This window comes from Odontesthes bonariensis, chromosome 4 (genome assembly GCF_027942865.1).
Source record: "Odontesthes bonariensis isolate fOdoBon6 chromosome 4, fOdoBon6.hap1, whole genome shotgun sequence".
Taxonomy (NCBI): Eukaryota; Metazoa; Chordata; class Actinopteri; order Atheriniformes; family Atherinopsidae; genus Odontesthes; species Odontesthes bonariensis.
In genome coordinates, this window is record NC_134509.1 from 16,642,823 (window position 1) to 16,661,915 (window position 19,093).

A 19,093-nucleotide genomic window follows, 5' to 3' on the forward strand; every position below is an offset into this window, starting at 1 on the left:
CATCACCCTGCTGACAGTTGGTATGAGGTATTTTTTGCTGATATGCTGTGTTTGGTTTTCATCAAACGTGGTGCTGTACATCATGGCCAAACATCTCCACTTTGGTCTCGTCTGTCCAAAGGACACTGTTCCAAAAGTTTTGTGGGTTTTTTTTTTAGATGGAACTTTGCAAACCTCAGCTGTGCTGGCATGTTCTTTTTAGAGAAAAGAGGCTTTCATCTGTCAGCCCTCCCACACAAGCCATAGTTGTTCAGACTTTTTCTAATTTTCTGTCATGAGGCATGTAGAGTCTGAAATGTAGCTTTTGGGTTTATTTGCAGTCACACTGAGCATTGCGCAGAATCACCCTGGTGTGAGCTTGCTGAGACATCCACTCCTTGGAAGATTGGCAGCTGTCTTATAACCCTTCCCAGATTGATGGCAATTTCTTCTCTAAGAGCATTGCTGATGTCTTTCCTCCTTAACGTTGTGTTAGCACGCACCTCAATGCTACCAACGAACTGACAGAATTAATGGTTTTACACAGGCACTCACACTTGATCAATCAAGTGTATTTGATTAGCAGCACCTAGCTGCTGCTTACCCTCTACATTCCTGTGAAAGTATGAAGAGTGGAATTTTTATTCTTTTTTTTTTTTTTACACATGGCTTCAGCATTATGCCATGGATTTTATCAAATCAATAATGATACAGGGTAATTTTCCTGGGGTTGTATTTACCTCATTTTAAGACCTGGTGAAGACCAGATTTTTTATAATGTCCTGATTCACAGTACCTTACAATTAATAGATGATGCACTTTCTTATTCACAGAACTGAATCTAAAAAAGATGTAAAAAGCCTCTTGTTGCTGCAGTTGGGCAGTGGATAAAGAAATAAGAAAGATTTCCCAGTCTTTGTCCATTCCACATTTTGATAAACTAAGTTGATTCCATAGTTTCAGAGCAGGCTTTCTTTAGATTTTGAACAAGTTGTTCTTGGAAGGAACCCAAATAAAAGTAATATGATACCATATGGCCAAGCATAATGCACAGATGTTATTGGAGCAGCTTTGTCCTCCCTTTGACTATGGGTCATAACATTAGCATCTGTGAAATGAATAAATGTATGTATGTGCATTTTTTGTGTGTCTTACTATGACCCCACAAGCCCTGATCATGTGCTCATGATTCTTTAATGACATACCTTACTGCCTGAACTCCAGCCTCTCACACAATAAAAAGGACTGGGGGCATAAACGTGCAGTATATTTCAAAACGATGAAGACTGGGCTCTGTGTCTCACTAGCCACGGACGGTTTTCTGGGCAGAACTAAATGAATGGGGATGGTAAAAACATCCCCGGTCATCCCTGCAGTTGTGTAAAATATTAATGTATTTTTGATTCTTCAGTATCAGCCACATCCATGGGCTCCCCAGTCGCTGGTGTAAAGTTTTCTTAATACTGTCAGACTCGTGATGAAATGTGATGAAATCTCCACTTTAACTTCAGTTTCTTTGCAAAGCAATTACAATTCATGATTTCTTTCCTGCTCATGATAAATTATAGCCTTATTATACTTTATGAATATTTCAGGTTTTTTGCTGATGATTCTCATTGCTTCTCACAAAAGACAGACTCACATGCTGCACACATGGCTAGTAGATTATCATTATCTGTCAGGCTGAATACATAGGCTTTCCTATGTTATCTAATCATTTCCATGCACGTAAAATAAATGTCATTTGGTAATTCTGGTAGTTTCTGCAATGTTTTAGAATCGCGCCACATTACAAGTCCGCTACACAATCCAACTATAACAATCTCATCTCCCTCCTTAAGGTCTGGATCTCCACAGTTTGTCTTCAGTCCCAGAGGTGGTGCGAAAAACAGAGACTGATCAAAGAGTTTGACTGAACCATTCTTTAGTCTGTGGGCTTTGAGCTCTATGGAGAATCAGAGGCAGATTGGATTTTCCACTTTCAGGAGCAGTCCTCTCTAATGTCACTGACACCAAACAAAAAGCAACACTGTCATACTGTGTTATCTGGTTCAATATTTTCCCACTGGCAGTTCCCTGTCTGCAAGGAGCATGGGGCATACCAAGAAAATGAGACAAGTGATGGAATATGCCCCTCGTTATTTCCGGCTGGAAAGTGAAAGGGGAGGAGGAAAAAAAAAAAATCTGTTTCATTTTTTTTTCCCACTTTGACAGAAATTCGAAGCGGCCTTTATCTGCAGGGGGCTGACTGTAAAAGCATTTTGATGCAGGGAACATTACAGAGCGCCACATTAAAAACTTTTAAATTCACAAGTGCAACAGTACTTAATCAATTATCCTCAGAGACTAAATATTTAGACATATTCAGTCTCCTGGGAGAAGCCAGTATGTTCAGCTAACTTGTGTGTTTTCATATAAATGTATCGTATGTGTGCCACCGTTAGAAATCTAAAAGAAACTATGTCTGAATTGAACTTTGCAAGGTGGACAAGGGACTAACATTTTGTGACTCTAAGATGCTATATAATTGTAATTTTTTCCTCTCTTATTGTGTTTATTCACTTGAAATATGCTGCAAGCTTAAAATACTAGATGGAAGCTTTACCTGTGATTAATCAAGGCAGTCTGTCAATTGCACCATGTTACTTAATCATTTCCCCGCTCTGTTGGACTTCTGCCTGACATTAATATATGTATATCTGATCCTCAGTGGAAAGATTGGATTTAACTACATCAGAAAGTAAACTTTCAGTGCTACAAACTTGCTTTCACTTTTCTGAAACTCTTTAGTACTTATCCTAATCAGATGTGATTTAATGCAGAAGGGAAGATGCATCTACACTTCCATCTGAACAGAGCTGGATTTTGAGTAAGGACCACATAACTAAGACCCTTTTCCCCTGTTTTTTTAGGACAGGAAAGGCACTTTGTGCTGCCTATGTTTTATACTATTCTCCAAATTAGAGGAGTAAATATATATACAATATATATCTATCAGCTCTATGTTGCCATTATGAACAAGATTATATCACTAGACATGCAGTAGTTTACTTCTTATATGATGGATATGATCTGCATTGTGTTTTTGCCAAAAGTCATCATTTTCAATGTGAACATAAACTGTATATGTTTTTTCAAGCTACATTTAACGCAAACTTGAATCACTTTGAACTGTAAAAATCTAATCCATCTAACTTTTGATACGCCCCCTTGTTGCGAAAAATGTGACACATATTGGACAATCATGTGTTAAGGCACGATTTCGTGCCGGCTATGTATAGTGGCGCAAGTCGATGCGCCAGTAGTTGCAATTTTCTCAGTCACAGAGGTGTCACTGCTACGTAAAGGTTTACCGCTACTCTACAACCACGAAAGTCGAGAAGAAAACAATGCCACTGTCAAGAGCAGGGATACTGTCATCCATAATACTGCTGCAGTATCTGGATAATTTTAATTTTTTGCGAGTTTTGGGAGTTTACGTTGGTCCCTGTGCTGTTTCACTGCAGTTTCCTACAGGTGCCTGTACAAACGCACCTCCTGACTGAAGCCGGAGTTACAGTTGACACACCTTCAGGTCTCAAATTGTTCCATCCGGTTTGTCGTTCTCGGCGCTGCCAAGTTACAAAAATCAACTGGTGCACGACAACGCGCTTCGCCGTCTTTTCAAGGCAAGCGCCATGCCTGAAACGTCATTTTGACGTCACGGGCCGCCACCGCCGTGAGCGACGCGTCGACTATAATTCCGACTTTAATTAGTAATGTATTGCCATGGGCTAATTAGTGTAATGAACACTTTATTCAATAACTTGTGCCCTGCCTTGTCAGTGATATTCAGAAGAAGACGAAGAAGCAAGTGGCAAATGGCGCAATGCCACAGATGGCCAGTAGGCGTTGGCTCCAAAGAAAATAACTCTGGCTGTCGTAGACTCGCATGAAAAAAAAAGAGATTTGTTTTATGTGCGATACATAAAACCTTAGAACTGAAACACATGACTGTTGATGGTTCAGCTGTGAATGCAAGTGGAAATATTACTCCAGATTCATAATCGTGATCAATTTCTTGTAAATGGGTGTCATGTTTACACAATATAGTTATATTTCAAGGATTGAGCTATTTCTCCCAACCCTTAAAAGACTGTTCTGTTGCACCGTGGAAAACTGTCAGTGTACAGAACAGCCTGTTCCCAGGTGCAGTCATATCAAGGCCTACACAGGACAGCTATGTTTGAACACCATAATCCTCAGCCTTCATTCTTCCCAAACTTCAATAGCTGCCGCTGTTGCCACTTCCCCCACAACAACTGCCTCTGTAATGTTTTGCACACAAACCCAAAGAGGGCTCAGGCTTCATGAAACATTCGTTAGACTCTCAAAGGAATGCTCGACCTGCTCGATGATAAAACACTGCTTTGACCCATCTCTTTGAAGAGTGTTACAATACACTAACTGTACCTAAATCCGGTGCAAGCGTATCCTGTAAAAAAAAACACTTATCCATCCACACGCGCAGACAAAATAGGAAACACGTCATATATCCAACATGACACAGAAATAAGACGGAAAGCAGGAGCGAGTGCCCTACTTTTTGCAAAAACCTGCCGATCAATCTAAAAAGCAAAGGGCAGAGTTCTCACCCTATCATAATAACAGAGTCTGTTGACCTTTTTAAATGGGTGAAAGATTTGTAAAGGCAAACAGTGGATTGCTTGCAGCTCCATGGTAAGCTGTATTGATCCCTGTTCTCAGAAAAGGTCATGCACTTGAGAGGTGATTGTTATTAGATAAGCAAAAAAACAGACAGTGAACTTTTCAGTTTTGCCCGTGCAAAGACAGACAGTGACATTTAATTGTATTGGCTCAGTATCGTTTCAGCACTGGAGTTTTACTCTCATTTCACGCACTTGGCTGTGTTATGTATGACTACAGTACTGCAGCTTGGCTTTGGGTTGGCTGAATCAGCAGTGGGGCTGCGTGTGGCAGGTCATTAGCTAACGAGGGCCGGTCTAATGTCTGCTACACAGCTAATAACTGCAGTCAGAAAAAAAGACGGCCAGAAAGGGATGAATGCGCTTTCAGCAGTCTCTATCTGATGCTTTTACGTCTATAATGTTCTGTAGCCTTGTTCAAACGATCAGGTCAAGTTTCCATTTTAGTAGGAGGATGGTTTCACAAAATGTGTCATCTACCTCCCTGCCTGCTTCTTTTTTCACCCTGTCTTCTCTTTTCCTACCCAGAGCTCAATAGATACAAATGATTCATCACTTTTAAACTGTTCGTTTAACAATAGACATGTAAAGATACACTCTGTAATGTTGTCATTTCTCTTCGGTTCAAATTTAATTCAATTTTAATGCACTTCAGATCAAATCAATGGAAGCCTGATGAGCTCATTTGCAATCTAACTTAAGTGAGTGTGTGCTTACCTTTGCTTTGACCATTTGCTTTGCTTTTCTGCCATCACAATGAAATATGATGAGTGTTGTGTGTCTTTTCAGGCTCTGTCTGCCAACATGAAGGCAAGCAAATTGAACTCAACTTGAATAAATCTGACCAGAACAGTGCATGCGCATCAAAAATCATCAATATGAATAGTCTCCTTACATGTGTGACCTGGAAATTATTCTGATCCCAACCAACTCTCTCAGTAGGATCTGCATCCTCTTCTCATCCAGTTTATCTATTCATATTATTCTACTACGACATGGTATTCATCTGTTCAGACAGGCGTGCAGAATATTTAAAACATGAGTTTCTCTCAAACTTCAACTGTCTGTGATGTTGATTAAAACAGAAATAATATTTTCCGTAATAGTAATACCTATGACAATAATTATCACCAGTATGAACTACCTGAACTTCTTGATCTGAATAAGCGGAAATGCAGAAGCTCTGTCAACTCTAGACTTCAACACTATCTCTTTACATCATCAAATCAAGAACTTTACACTTCAAAAAGGTCATGTCAAGTGTCAAATATCTCAGCATGGATTACAAGTAAAGTCATTATTTGAGGGTAAAAGCAGGGAAATTGGTGTATTCACAACTGCCCTGAACGCCGCAAGCAGGCACACTGTACCCCATTATATTGAATCAAATGTCAGACTGAGGACGAAGGGCTGTCACTCACAGAGCAGCTGACAAGCTTCAATACTGACAAAGACGTTCATGAAGGTGAAATTAATTATTCATCTACTTATTCATTTGGGGTGTTTTACTCCTCTCCATCTTTATTATATGTGAAATATTGATTTGGACAAAACACATCATGATAATGACTCTCTGTGCTGAGGTTCGGTTTTTGTGTGTTTTCCTCTTGATAATTTTTCTTTGCAGCTCTGAGTTTGCCAGTCTGCCACAAAGATAGATGGAAGCTATCAAACATTGATGAATGCCACTCTCTGCCTGCTGCTCCACTGATTTGCATCTCTGTCCTGGCACTGATTTTCCACACGGGGTCTTGCAGAGGGAACACGCCAATGCGTGTCAGTTAAACTCCCTGTTCCTTTAGCCAGTTCATTGAAGTAGAAAAATTCCATTTTAAAGCAGATAAGCATTGCACAAAGGTGATGACACACACAAGAACATGTTGTGTTGCAACAACTCTGCTCGGGCTGCCTCTCTGTACATGGCCTGAGGGCCGATTATTTGCCAACAAAGCACTTTACTAGTTTGCTCCTGCAAGTCAGCGAGGAGAGGCAGGCGTGATGTTCATCTTACACCGTTCGTTTAATGCACATAATACACCATGATGATAATATCCATACATAGCAAGAGGCAAGAAGGAAACTGTATTTTTTTTACGTGTTAATGTAAAGATAACTGTATAACTATGGCATTGATCATTGATAAAGGAGGAAGTCGGACAAATGCACACATGTTATTCAGTTTGGGAGAGCATCATTATGGTTCTGCTACCCCAATCTAAGCTTATCACCACACAAACCATGCACTCAGGTGTTTGCAAAAAAGACTGCTTGCCACAGTGTGCTCTGGCTGTCAGTCATAAACTGTCAACCTGCTCTGGATTGTGATTGTTTTCTGAGATGGTAAACATGCCATTTACCCTTAGTACCTTCGAGTTCTTTTATTTTAGGGGTTAGGATTAGGGACCTCCTGACTGCTTGGATACTTTGGCCTGTGCTCTGCTTGTCTGTTCACTGATCTCTCCACGAATAGCACATAAATATTAAGTGAATTCCTGAATCCTAAAGAGAGTTTGGAAAACAGTCATGATCTGACCCGCAGGTTTGGATTACATGTGACAACAAACTGGTGATTCACAGCTCATATTTCAGCAGCAGCACAGCTATAATCAAACATTTAATTTGTGCCCGCTGTGAAAAAGGATATTGTCTGAGAAGGGTGGGTTGACTATTTGCCACAGGCATGATTACTCAGAAATACTGTCTGCCGGCAACATTAAGCTCTCTGAGACTGAGCCATAGACGCAAATACATTATTCCAGCACTTATTCACACAACTGTCGACTGTTCTGTGTACAAGGTAAAAAAGAAATGAAAAACTTTGTTCTTTTTAGGTACTTTTATCCTGGGAGAGAGCTGCTGTCCCTCAAATCTCAGGACTTGGAAGCTGCATGAGTGCCTCAGGACATTCTCTTGCTGTCAATATGGCTCCTATTTGAAAAGCAAATGTGTATGTAAATGCACAATAAAGAACTACAGTAGGCTACCATTGGTTCTTTTTTGGACAAAGAATAAGACAGAATAGTGAAGCAAAGATGTATGGACCTTTTATGAATGCAGTTAATAATGAATGGTTTTGTTTAATTTGCAAATCTGTTTTGTGAGCATTGATTTTTTTTTTTCCAAGAAAAAAGTGGGCTACGTGACAATGAAAAGCAACATCCTCCACTAAGGTTTGAAGCATTCCCAATCATCTGTGTCCGTGTCTGAAAGCCCAGAGCTGCCAATGAACGTACTTCAATTGAAGTCTGTGATTCGAGTGGCTTGTTTACATGTGAAACTGTCCAAGTGAAGCAAAAATATTCCTGACTTGGACATCTGTTTGTTGTTGATACATATAAATTCCCAGTATTTATATAAATGAGAAATGATCCAGTCTCCAAGGGAGGGAGATCATGTGTGTGTAAACATGACGTGGAGCTCAGCTTCATTTTAATGTGCAACAACAAAAAGATGGAGGGTTCTCTACAAATGCTAGCCTCTATTACAAGACCCTACTAATCCATCCATGCAAATCCATGTCCAAAATGCGCCTTTTGTGTATAATCCTGACACAATTTCTTTGGGATTAGGATTTAGCAAGGAAAAAAAAAACGACTGGTGGAATGCAGTACATCAAAAATATCAGTGAGAGTTATGTTCAATTTGTTATTTATCCCTAACAGCCTTTATATGCTACGTCACGTCAAAGAGTTGGCCTCTTCATGGGAGAGGTCTGTCTCAGAGATGTTTTAGCTGAACTCCCTTCGTGATTTGCTGCTTATGTGTAACAATAAAATATGCACTGTCGAGTCGGAGTAGTATGTGAAGGCAAATGTAATTACTTAACCCTATATCATAGCAATTTATTCCACATCAATCTAGTTTTCTTTCACTGCATTACACAGATAGACTGTCCTGCATATGGAAGCATTCATGATAAGGTCAGTAATTCTCAAAGATAGGGTATTATCTTCCCAAGCCATCTAGTCAGTCAATAAGGAGAGAAGGTGAGGTTTAAAAAAAAAAGACTAGAAAAAAAGACATTCCACAGCATCACGGCTCGACAAACAAGCCAAAAGGCATAACCTGTTCTCTGATTAGATAAACTGACAATTACTCTTATCGACTCTCTTGCTCGGAGTTACACGAGAAGTAAACATTAATACTTTTTGTTTAATGTGAAGCTACAATTGGCAAGTGGTTACTCAAGTCAAAATCATCCTTACATAGCACGTCTAAAACAACAGAAGTTTGCCCAAAGTGCTCTCCATTTAGGGCAAATGAAAGAAATTAAGTCAGCAACATGAAAAACTATATGAATAGCATCAGAAACATGACATTAAAATCATGACACAATAAGGTTGAACAAAAAACAGCAGCAAATAAAATCAGTCAAAAAAAAATTGCGAAAAGAAATATAAAACACAGCCGCCACTTATCAGTCCATGCAAAAAAGGAAAGTTTGCTAATGGAAATATGGGTAAAGCTGGCAAAAGTGCAGCATCAGGCAATACTAAAAGCAAGAGAAACAGATGAATCTTTAAATCTGAATTAGAATTACCAATGGTGGGGCAAATTTTAATGTTGCTGAAGATCGTTCCAAACCTTTTGCAAAATTCAGTTGAGGAGGTTCAATTGGCCCCAACTACTGCCACACTGCAATTCAAAAAAAGAATTGGTATAATACCTGAAAAATACCTGCAAATCCTCGTTTCCAACCCTTTATTCCGGTCTCCACAAATTGCGAACTAACTATTTCCTTAATCTATTAGTTCAGTTGACAGCTCACCCCCATTTTAGATGTATTGTCTGTGCTTTTGAGCCACTCAAACAGTCAGAGGCAAGTAAGTCAGCTACCTTTTTGCCACTCAGTGGGGCATGGCCAGTCATAACTGAGTACAGGTACATGTGTGATGACATTACATGCATACCCTCTATTTGTTGGTCACAATAGTACTAAGGTTTAGCTGTCTCTTTAACTTTGATACGGTCTCAGACAATCTTATAAAAGTGTATGGCGCCTCTGATGAGTGGGACCTAAGACTGTGTGAGAGGTACAAAGAATCTAATACACCTAAAAACTTTGGTTCACACTAGCTGTTGTTAGCAGCGAACAAGTCCAACAAGCTAAACGTGAACATACAGTTTTGGAAAACCGATGGCTTGTTGCTCTTTGTGTGTACATAGTGTCAACACTGTAGAATTCCACATTATGTTCTGTTTATGGTTCAACAAGTTCTTCTGTATATGTGTATATTCTTCTAATATGTATATTATGTTGGTGTGTGTGTTTTTTGTTTTTTTTTTAATATTGCCTCGTATTCTCCTTTTTAACATTGAGCACCTATCCTTCTAAAAGTTACTGCACAGCACCTTAGTCAAAAAGCAAGGAACAAAAATAAACACCTGGTGAAATACAGGAGAGGGGAGCTCACAAGGACAGGAAACACAAACACACACAGCCTGATAAAGACTGGGGGAAGCCACAAAGACAAAAAACAGCATGATGAAACACATCAGGAATAAGCCAATAATCACACCTGTCAAATAATTGCAAATAATTGAATAAATCAAATAATTACGAACAGGGACTGTAACTTTCAAAATGAAATGGGAAACAGATAAACAAAAGCGAAGATCGTGACAGAAACAAAGTGTGTGTAGGCGTTGTTAGCAAGGCTATGTAAAGACATGAGGGCAGTTCGTGGAGCTCGGTTTTTAGCTATGCTGGAGATAAGCCGTGTGAACTGTGTGTGTGTGTGAAAATATGATTCGTAAAGTTGTTTGTGGTGTATATCTGTGTCACTGAATATCAAACTGTTGTGGAGAGTATGTGTGTGTCTGACTGTTCCTTTATATGCGCTTTTTGAGGACTGTATCGTGTTTTGGTTTTTTTTCCGGCTTGATCATATTCATGTGTAAAGCATTTGCTGGAAATTCAACCTGTTCCTAAGGTTGGACTGGAAAAAAAGCTCAATGCTTGGGAGTTGGATGTCTATCCCCTTCCTCCCCTACCAACAGAAGGATAACTTACATTTTGTAGCTGTAAAACAGTTCCCTATGCATCTGTAATGTGATGACAGAGGATTATTCTCTATTGAAAATTGTTGCAAAGGGCTCATGACCAAGCATCATAATCAGATAGTTGGGGAATGAGAGTGTGTTGGACAATTTGTTGAGACAATTATTCAGTGGAAAGAAAAAAAAGCCACGAGTAACTCAAAACTATCAGTTTCTAAACCTTTACTTGGGATTCACGGTGGTCCACAGAATATAAAATTGCGTCCCCAGATTCGGTTAGATGTACTGGAGTTCCCCACTACCTCAGAGACATGATTGGTACAGCAATATCTGAGTCTTTTCGTCACTATTCAAGCCCAAATCTGAGCTAGAATAGTATGTGAATAGGCAGCATAAAAGATTATGGCAAAAAGTCTGCTTACCTCAGATCATGCTCATTGCCTGCTTGTTTTGTGACCTAATAAAAGTTGTAATAGTGTTTCCTCTGTATGTGAAGTTTCACTTGAGCTTTTCATGAATATTGCACAAAAAATGCGTCTTAAGCCCAATTCGCACGGGATAAGTATTACCTATGGATCACTGGTAATTCGCAACTATCCCCGCACCTCTGTAATTTTTTGTGGCGCATTCGGACGGGACAAGCAAAAGTCTGTAATTTACTGAAATCACAGACATCATGAGCGGATATTCCGTAATTGTCGTAACTTCCTGTTTTGCCCCGTTGTACCTGGTTGTACACATAGGTTGAACACACAGGTGTGCGTTCAGACGGGACTTAAATTACCACAGGACGTCTGTGTTTCGCCGAAATACAGTAGGTAATTCGCGGCGGAATTATTACCCCACAAATCACGGACATGGCGCATTCGCACAGGACTAAGAACTCAGACATTCTCCGCAATTATTCCGAATTACGGGGAGTCCATAGGTAATACTTATCCCGTGCGAATTGGGCTTTAGAAGTAAACTTTGGGCCACTGATAATACTTGTACATAAATTAAGCTCATTATTTGAACTCTTGCCATGTATAATGATATCCAACACTGTGGCATAGAGTATAACAAAAAATGAGAAGAGGCATGTGAAACGTCCCTACTGAAAACATGAAATCATTAAAAAAGTCCTCAGGTGACTCGGTGGACTTTGCTCTCTGGGCTGAGGCATATTATGTGTTTACGATACTGTTTGAATCCACTGCTGTAATCTACTAAGGGATGTCTCTTGAGGCACCCATCTTATTTGGTGTATGAACCAGTGAATAACAAGGGGCTTCAAACTGCAAGGCAATCCAAGTCAAATGTAGAGTTTATAAGCAGAAAAAGGGGCTCATTGATTTCCCTGAGGAGAGAGTACACCTCTTCCTGATTGCCTTGCATGAGGAAAAAAGGCCACTAATCTGTTTCATACATTTCATTCTACCTGCACGCTCTCTTAAAGCAACAACACCAATGAATAATGCAGTAATGTTAACTCTCTTGACAGATTGCTCCAGATATAGCACAATGTACTTTTGCATCATCCTTTAAGTAATTACGGAAGCTTCTCCAACTACGGGGCTTTTCTCCGCTAATCTCCTGCTTTGCTCGAGGCAGCAGAGGACTATTCCCGGAACACAGCAGTGTGTCTCTTGTCTCCAGGAAAATGTCAGTTGCTTATTATTATTAGTTGCCAGAAATTGTGTGTATTATTATTTTTCTAAATGCCTCCAATTCAAATAGCATCAGCTACATTATGCAAAAGAATAAAGCTTATCATGAAGAGCTATTTGAGAGGGGCGCTCATTCTGCGGTTACGCAGTCTTTTGATGCGCAGATGGTCATTTTCTACCACCAGCTCTGAGAGGGTCAGTCTGTTTACTTGGGGACACTTCAGCTGGGTGGATATTGAATAATTCCAATCTCACTTACAGTTAAGCTCTGCCTCAGGAATCAGATTCTACACCGATAGGGTGGTGCAAGAAACGGATACCTGGGTGCTCTATTGCTGCAGGCATACGACAAATCATTTATCTTTTCCCAATCTCTATCCACTTTCAAGTTGCAGGGAGCGCAAAGCTTACGATATTAGTCACAGGCAAAGCAGAGGTAACTCACTCAGCAAGCCATTTGTGCCCGATCCGAACTTCTCTATACAGTCTGGGGACAACGTGTAGCAGATTTGTGTGATTTCTAAAGAAAATGCAGCACTCTGTAGACAGAGTTGTGGTGCTTTTCACATGGCAAATTCACACCAGCAGGGCACCGGTTGGTCAGCAATCAGCTTTGTTCACTGTGTGCTTCCAAGGTGGCGAAAGAAAGACAGAGAGAGAAAAGATTTCCAAAGCAAAAAGGTTACAAATTGGTATCTCTGAATTACATAAAATAAATTTTAAAGGGATAGTTCGCCTCTTTTGACATGAAGCTGTATGACATCCCATGCTAGCAATATCGTTTATGAACATTTTCTTACTCCCCGCTGTGTCCTGTGAGCCGAGTTCCAGCCTCGTTTTGGCGTCGACAAAAGTAGTTCGGCTAGTTGGCTGAGGTTTAAAAAATAAAGCGTTTTGCTTCTCAAAACAACATGCGCTCAAAAGAGTAATACATTTGCATCACAAAATTGTTCTCCAGGAAAAAATCAGACCTCACAATCGCTTGCCGCTATTTTTGCTCCCTTCGCATCACTGCGTGCTGCCACCTGCCGATAGCTGCACCTGTTACGGTGTTTGCTGCTCGGAAGCTTGGTCTGCATGGTCTGCACGGTCGACACAGCACGCAGTGATACGAAGGGAGAGAAAATAGCGCCAAGCCATTGTGAGGTCTGACCATGCATGACCTAACAGCTTCACGATATCTGAACCTTTGCAACACCATTTACAGCTCTTCTTTGGCTCCTTAGCACAAATGTATTCATTAATTGTGTGCAACCACACACATTCTGTTTTCGAAACACAGATGTATTAAAACCAAGATGTTGCGATTTCAATCTGATGACCAGAATTTAAAAAAAAAAAGGTTTCTGCTAACCATGGTTACAAATAATCTGCACTGGTTGGGGAAATAATTGACACAGACAACGAAATCTGTCTAAATCTGACTAAAGGATGGTGGTGGTGGAACAAATTGTAGGACCTTCGTTTTTGTCCTGAAGGTCTACGTTCAAGTTCAAAGTAATTTTTTCCTTTTCTTTTCTCTTTTAGTTTTGCTCCAGCGTTAATTTTGGTTCAACTTGGATGATTTAAAGTCAAGTATACATTTTTTTAAAAATGCTTACGTGAAACAACAAGAACAATTTATTGCATTTTGGTGTCAAATCAATGTATGTTATAAAAATTATTTTTTTAAATGATATCTCAAGATTAGATCTTAGATAAAAGTACTGTAAAATCTATTGCATTGATATCAATGACTCACTGCTCATTGAAATGCACAACAACAATAGATTAACTGGATTAAAGTAATATAACTGACAGTACACAAAGTAATTTTTGTCAGCTATGTAAATGTGAGAGTAGTCTACTAGAAGTCATCATGAAAGCATTCAGTAGTAGTGTTAGTACAAAAAACAAGTCACTACAAATACAAATTCACCTTGTCTAAGCTGTAGACAGCAACACAACAGGTATACAGCACGTGATTAAAAGAACATCGTGTGACCTATTAGGCAACAAGTAAGCCCTAAAGCCCTATTTTCTGTTTGATTGAGCACTGAAATTGAAGTGATTCCGAGGTCATTAGATAAAAATCCCCTTTGTTTTAGTTGCAGCCCGAACTCCTTTTTGTTATTTTCCAGAAAGAGCGCCCAGTGGCTGCTTCCTTTTCATTTTCATGGTAATGCCAGTTACCACTGAGGTCCACTCACCTGCCAAGATAAATCTGGCTTGCCTAGACAAACCCCCCAAGTAGCTGGTGCCCTAGGCCACCACCTATGCTGCCTGTAGGAAGGGATGGCATTTACACAAAGACACACAGCCAGTGTTGACCTCCTGTTGAGAAATTGTCAAAAATCCTGTGCTATGTCCGCCTGCTGTGCTTGGGAGGGGAAGGCAACAAATTTAAAAATCCCAAACTTCTGAGGTATATTGAATGTTGCATAACCCTTCTATAAACAGACCAATATATAACCATTTGTTTAGCAGTATAGGAAATGGTCCAAGTCTACATCCATTTTTGCACCTGGATACTAGAAATTGATTCTTTCAGCTTAACTCTATTTGCTGAACAGCTAACTTAATGTTAGCCCTCGGTACTATAGGGGGTTTTCTACACCTGAAACTAAATCTAATTTTTCTGTGTGAGCCTTGCCAGTGGAAAATATTAGAAGAGAGCACACAACGCACAACCCTGTGCCAAGCTATCCTGAGCTGCCACCTAAATGCAGAGAGAACGTGGACTGTATATGAAAGATGGATTTAGTGTCTCGAAAAAGAGTTGTGTCTTGAAAAGTCGAGCCACTGAATGAATGCCTTGAATGTTAATTTTTTTTATCTTGGCCAGCAGACGGGAACTGGTTGTAAAAATATGGATGATTGTATGGGCATCTATGAGAAAATGAGTTACTTATCACTTGATTTATTACCAGAGTAAACATCTCCTCATTATCTTTAGTTTCGGAGGTAGGTATAGGTAACTAGGTAGTTAGGTAGGTAGGTACTGTAAATATAGATAACCCCTCTGGAATGACCTTGTGTACGAATCCTTACAGTTATATTCTCTGTCACTAGTTCCAAGTGTTTTTTAATCTGGCAGCATGATAATTTTTCTTAAAATTGTGGTTAAATTTGGAATAGAAATAGTCGGCAAAGCATAACAGAGGGATATTGTGACTGTTGTTGTGCCCACTTACAACCGAAAAGCAAGATTGCAATGGTCAAAATGCTGAATTCGATGCTTAAGAACGGTAGTTCAAACTAAAGAGTGACTTCACAAAAACTATCAGCCCTTTAAAAAGAATATGATATACAGAAACTTACTGACAGAAGTGTGATCTAATGACAGAATTGAGAATTTAAACCCACTGCATTTTCAATAGTTGTTTTCTCTTGCCTGTGGTGTGGGGGAAACCTGCATGTGTTTACATTTGCTCTTGTCTCATTTTTTGCACTGGAATCATCTGATCGGCTCTCTTGATGCTAGGTACATGGAGGCGTGTGTGTGTGTGTATGTGTATGTGTATGTGTATGTGCGTCGTCTCCGCTGTGAGTCATCTGCAGCATTCAGCTACCCTTAATACCCCTCTCTGCTTGCAAAGATGTTACAGTGCCTGTTTGGAAAGGCACAATTCCCTCCCCTGAGCCTACTGATTTCCACTTGATCTGTAAGTCACTCTGTGTGGTTGAATTAGTCCGTTTTTCAGGGGCAAGAGCAGTTCCCCACTATACATCCACAAGATCTATAGGACAGGAAGACCTGACCCCCGAACAACCTGGACTGCAAACACTTTGTGAGATCAAAGGAGTGGAACCAGCCCTGAGCATCACCTGATCTGAATTCAATTAAAGCTTTACAGGCAGAGCAGAGAGCAGGCTAGAAAAAATAGAAGTTCCAGACTCCTAATGTTGCATAGGACAAAAATGCAGGGAGAGACCAGTGTAAGGAAGAGAAACACACCGCTCTCTGTAATAAAGGCACTTTCTAAAAGTTTTTCTCTCCCGTCCCCCTCCTCTCAGCCATTCAAATCCACACACCAAGACCATAGGTCTCGTTCATTTGCTTAGCCCGGGGGCATATGTGGCTTTAATGAGCCAGTGTTGAATGGACATTAAGCAGAAATTCTCATGCTGGAGCTCTGGGTCCATCCGCTCTCTCTGCTCTGGCATTTTTTGGCAGCCACTTCACAGCATGGTGTCAAATTTAGCTGTTAACCACATGTTCGAGGAGCAGAATGAAGACATCTTTGAAGAGCATTCAGAGATCACCATTAGAGGTGGATTGTGTTTTCATGTGGGTCATGGGAGTGCAATTAATAAAAGGAATCAGCTGAAAGAAGCAAAAGTGCCTAGAGGTGGCTGAATGCACAGCGGTCAGAATAAACACACCGAGCAAGAAGAGTATACTCTTGAAAGAATCTGTGAGTCATTTCTCCCTAATCATTTTTCAAATAGATTTTTGTTAAGAAGAGCACAAGCCCGTGTTTCAAAAAATTATCAAAATGCTGTTGGTGGAAGAAATGTAAGCTGGAGCAGAAAACAAGGAGCAGACATTTTTGATTAAGTCGTCAGGCTGTGGAATTTACCTGCATGACAAATGTCCAGATAAGAAGAAAGCCAGAGCAAAATCACACAGACAAAGATTTGCAGACATCACTTTCACCATCAGTGGATGATGTGATCACCCCCCCCCCCCCCCCCCCCCCAGTGATGTTTTTCTGAACCAAGGGCAACGAGCAAGGAAATCACGACGTCTTTACTATCGTTGTCTTCCTTTAGGCTGCTTGAAGGATCGCGATATTTCACCTGAAGGCAGCAACAGCATGCCACCCCACCTGTGCCATTGTGGAGGAGAGGCGCGAGGCAAACCGTAGCCGACAGCTCTACTGTACAAAGCCACCATGTGCAATAACTCTGAGCGGATCGGAACTAACGGCTGTGAAACCGCGAGGGGCTGAAGAGGGACAAAGTTGCCGATTCACACTGAACAGAAGGAGCCCTCATCTGGGAGATGATCACTAGAAATATTTACCATAATCTGCCAGGATTTATGTAAAGCAAACTTTGGATCGACAGCAAGTGGTCGCCCAGCTTATCTGGTGAGTAATATTTGAAGAAATGACTCATGGAGTTGTTTGGAGACGTTTTTTTTCCCCAAAAAAACTTTGGACTCAACTCTCGGCGTCTTTTGAGAGGGTGTTTTGGGAGTCTCTGACCGACTTCCGAACAGTAAAAAACGCACAAATCCGCACGCTTTAAACGCACTCGCGCGCATCTACCAACGCGCACACCGGATCGGTAAGTGCTGTCAACTTGTCAGAGCTGCGTGCAGCGCAGGCTTTCAGCAGGCGCTCCAGCTGGATCGCCGCAGTCCGGACAAGAGCAGTGAGATAGCGCCATCAGTCGCACAGCTCTTACACTCCCGGTTGCATGTGGAGAGAAGGTGGCACAGCTTTGGTCTGAACTGAGAAAAAAAAAAGTCCGAGTGGCTATGTGAGGAGGGAGTTAATGGGATCAAACTTCCAACATCGCTCACCCTGCTCTAACGCAGCAATATACAGACTCCAGGACGCACTGCCGGCGACTTTGACTCTTGGGGTTGTTAAGCCTTAGTGAGAACAACGAGAAGCCTGTCTTAAGGACCGATGTTAAAACACTTGTTCCTTTGCATGTATTATTAGCCTCTTTATTATCATTAGGGAAGCCCTCGAGTGCGATTTCGTCTGCAAAATAAGGCCTTTCCACTTCATCGGGGGTCATTTTACTGCAAAGCGAGGATGAATAATTGTTTAATTGAACAGTAAATTGTTTGTTTATTATCTGGCGGCAAGTCGTGCAAAAAAATGAAAAGGAAATAACCCGTTAAAGCGGCCAAGATAAGTGCCGTGGTTCAGCCTAAGAGGTGAACGTTGAGTTATTTCATTTGAGCAGCGCGAGGACATTTAATGAGCTTGTTGCAATTATGAACAAAGCCAGAGAAAGAACTTTTATTCATGTCGATGCGAGAAAAGCCTCATTAAGGGAGTAGGCTACATATCAGCTTAATGACCTAAATTGTCACAATTTGCTATTTAAGAAAAAAAAAACGGTCATGGCTGGTAATTCTCTACAGGTGCGTAACCGGTACGCTCAAAAAGTGGGTGGTTTGAATGTAAAGACAAACACGATGCACGTTAGGTTGCAATGGAGTTGGAGTGCTCGCGTCTAAATTTAAACCAAAGTGATTTAGAGCAGGGCAGAGCGAGGCAATTTTGGAAATATTTCCGAGAATACAGCGCCACCGCAAAAAAAGTGCCCTGTTACGTGCGTTCAGAGCGGAAAGGTTTTCTCCTGCTATGTACCAGCCGGGTAAGTAGATCCGGACGTGCGCAGCGCGGAGAGATATGGGGCAGATCCAGTGTTGGGAGAGAAAGGAAAGCAGCGAGTGAGGGAAAGGAGAGCCTGCCTGCTGGTGGCAGATGGACTAACGGAGAGTAGAGAAGTCCACGTACTACCATGCCGAGATTTGGACCACATAAACTACATGCAAAACCTCCGAATATGCGACATTAATGACAATAAAGGTATGTAAAACGTTGTTCTTGGACTATTCGAGGCTTTTCGAGTTTGTGGCGCCTCGGCATCTGCATCTTTGAATGTGGAAGAAAAAAAAAAAAAGTTGAGCTCGGCGGCTGGGACTGCTATTGTGAGCTGCGGGCTTTGAGTGCAACCGACCGCTGCTGCGTGTTTTCGCTGCCTCTTTCAAGAAGTTTGCTTGAGACAAAACCAGCGAATTGGGTGTTC

The 19,093-nt window shown here is 40.9% G+C and overlaps 1 protein-coding gene across 13 annotated transcripts in view; it reads left to right on the forward strand.

The window, feature by feature from the left end:
• Positions 1-17,155: 17,155 nt before the first annotated feature.
• The window catches only part of fat1a (FAT atypical cadherin 1a), a 70,329-nt gene continuing 68,391 nt past the window's right edge, over positions 17,156-19,093 (forward strand). For 6 of the 13 annotated variants that reach the window (XR_012769616.1, XR_012769617.1, XM_075463232.1 and 3 more), the window contains exon 1: positions 18,712-18,873. The gene's annotated coding sequence lies outside the window, so the exon portion shown is untranslated. Of the gene's footprint in view, positions 17,410-18,711; positions 18,874-19,093 lie in introns of those variants that run through there. The other 7 variants (XM_075463223.1, XM_075463225.1, XM_075463227.1 and 4 more) reach the window with 2 other exon arrangements.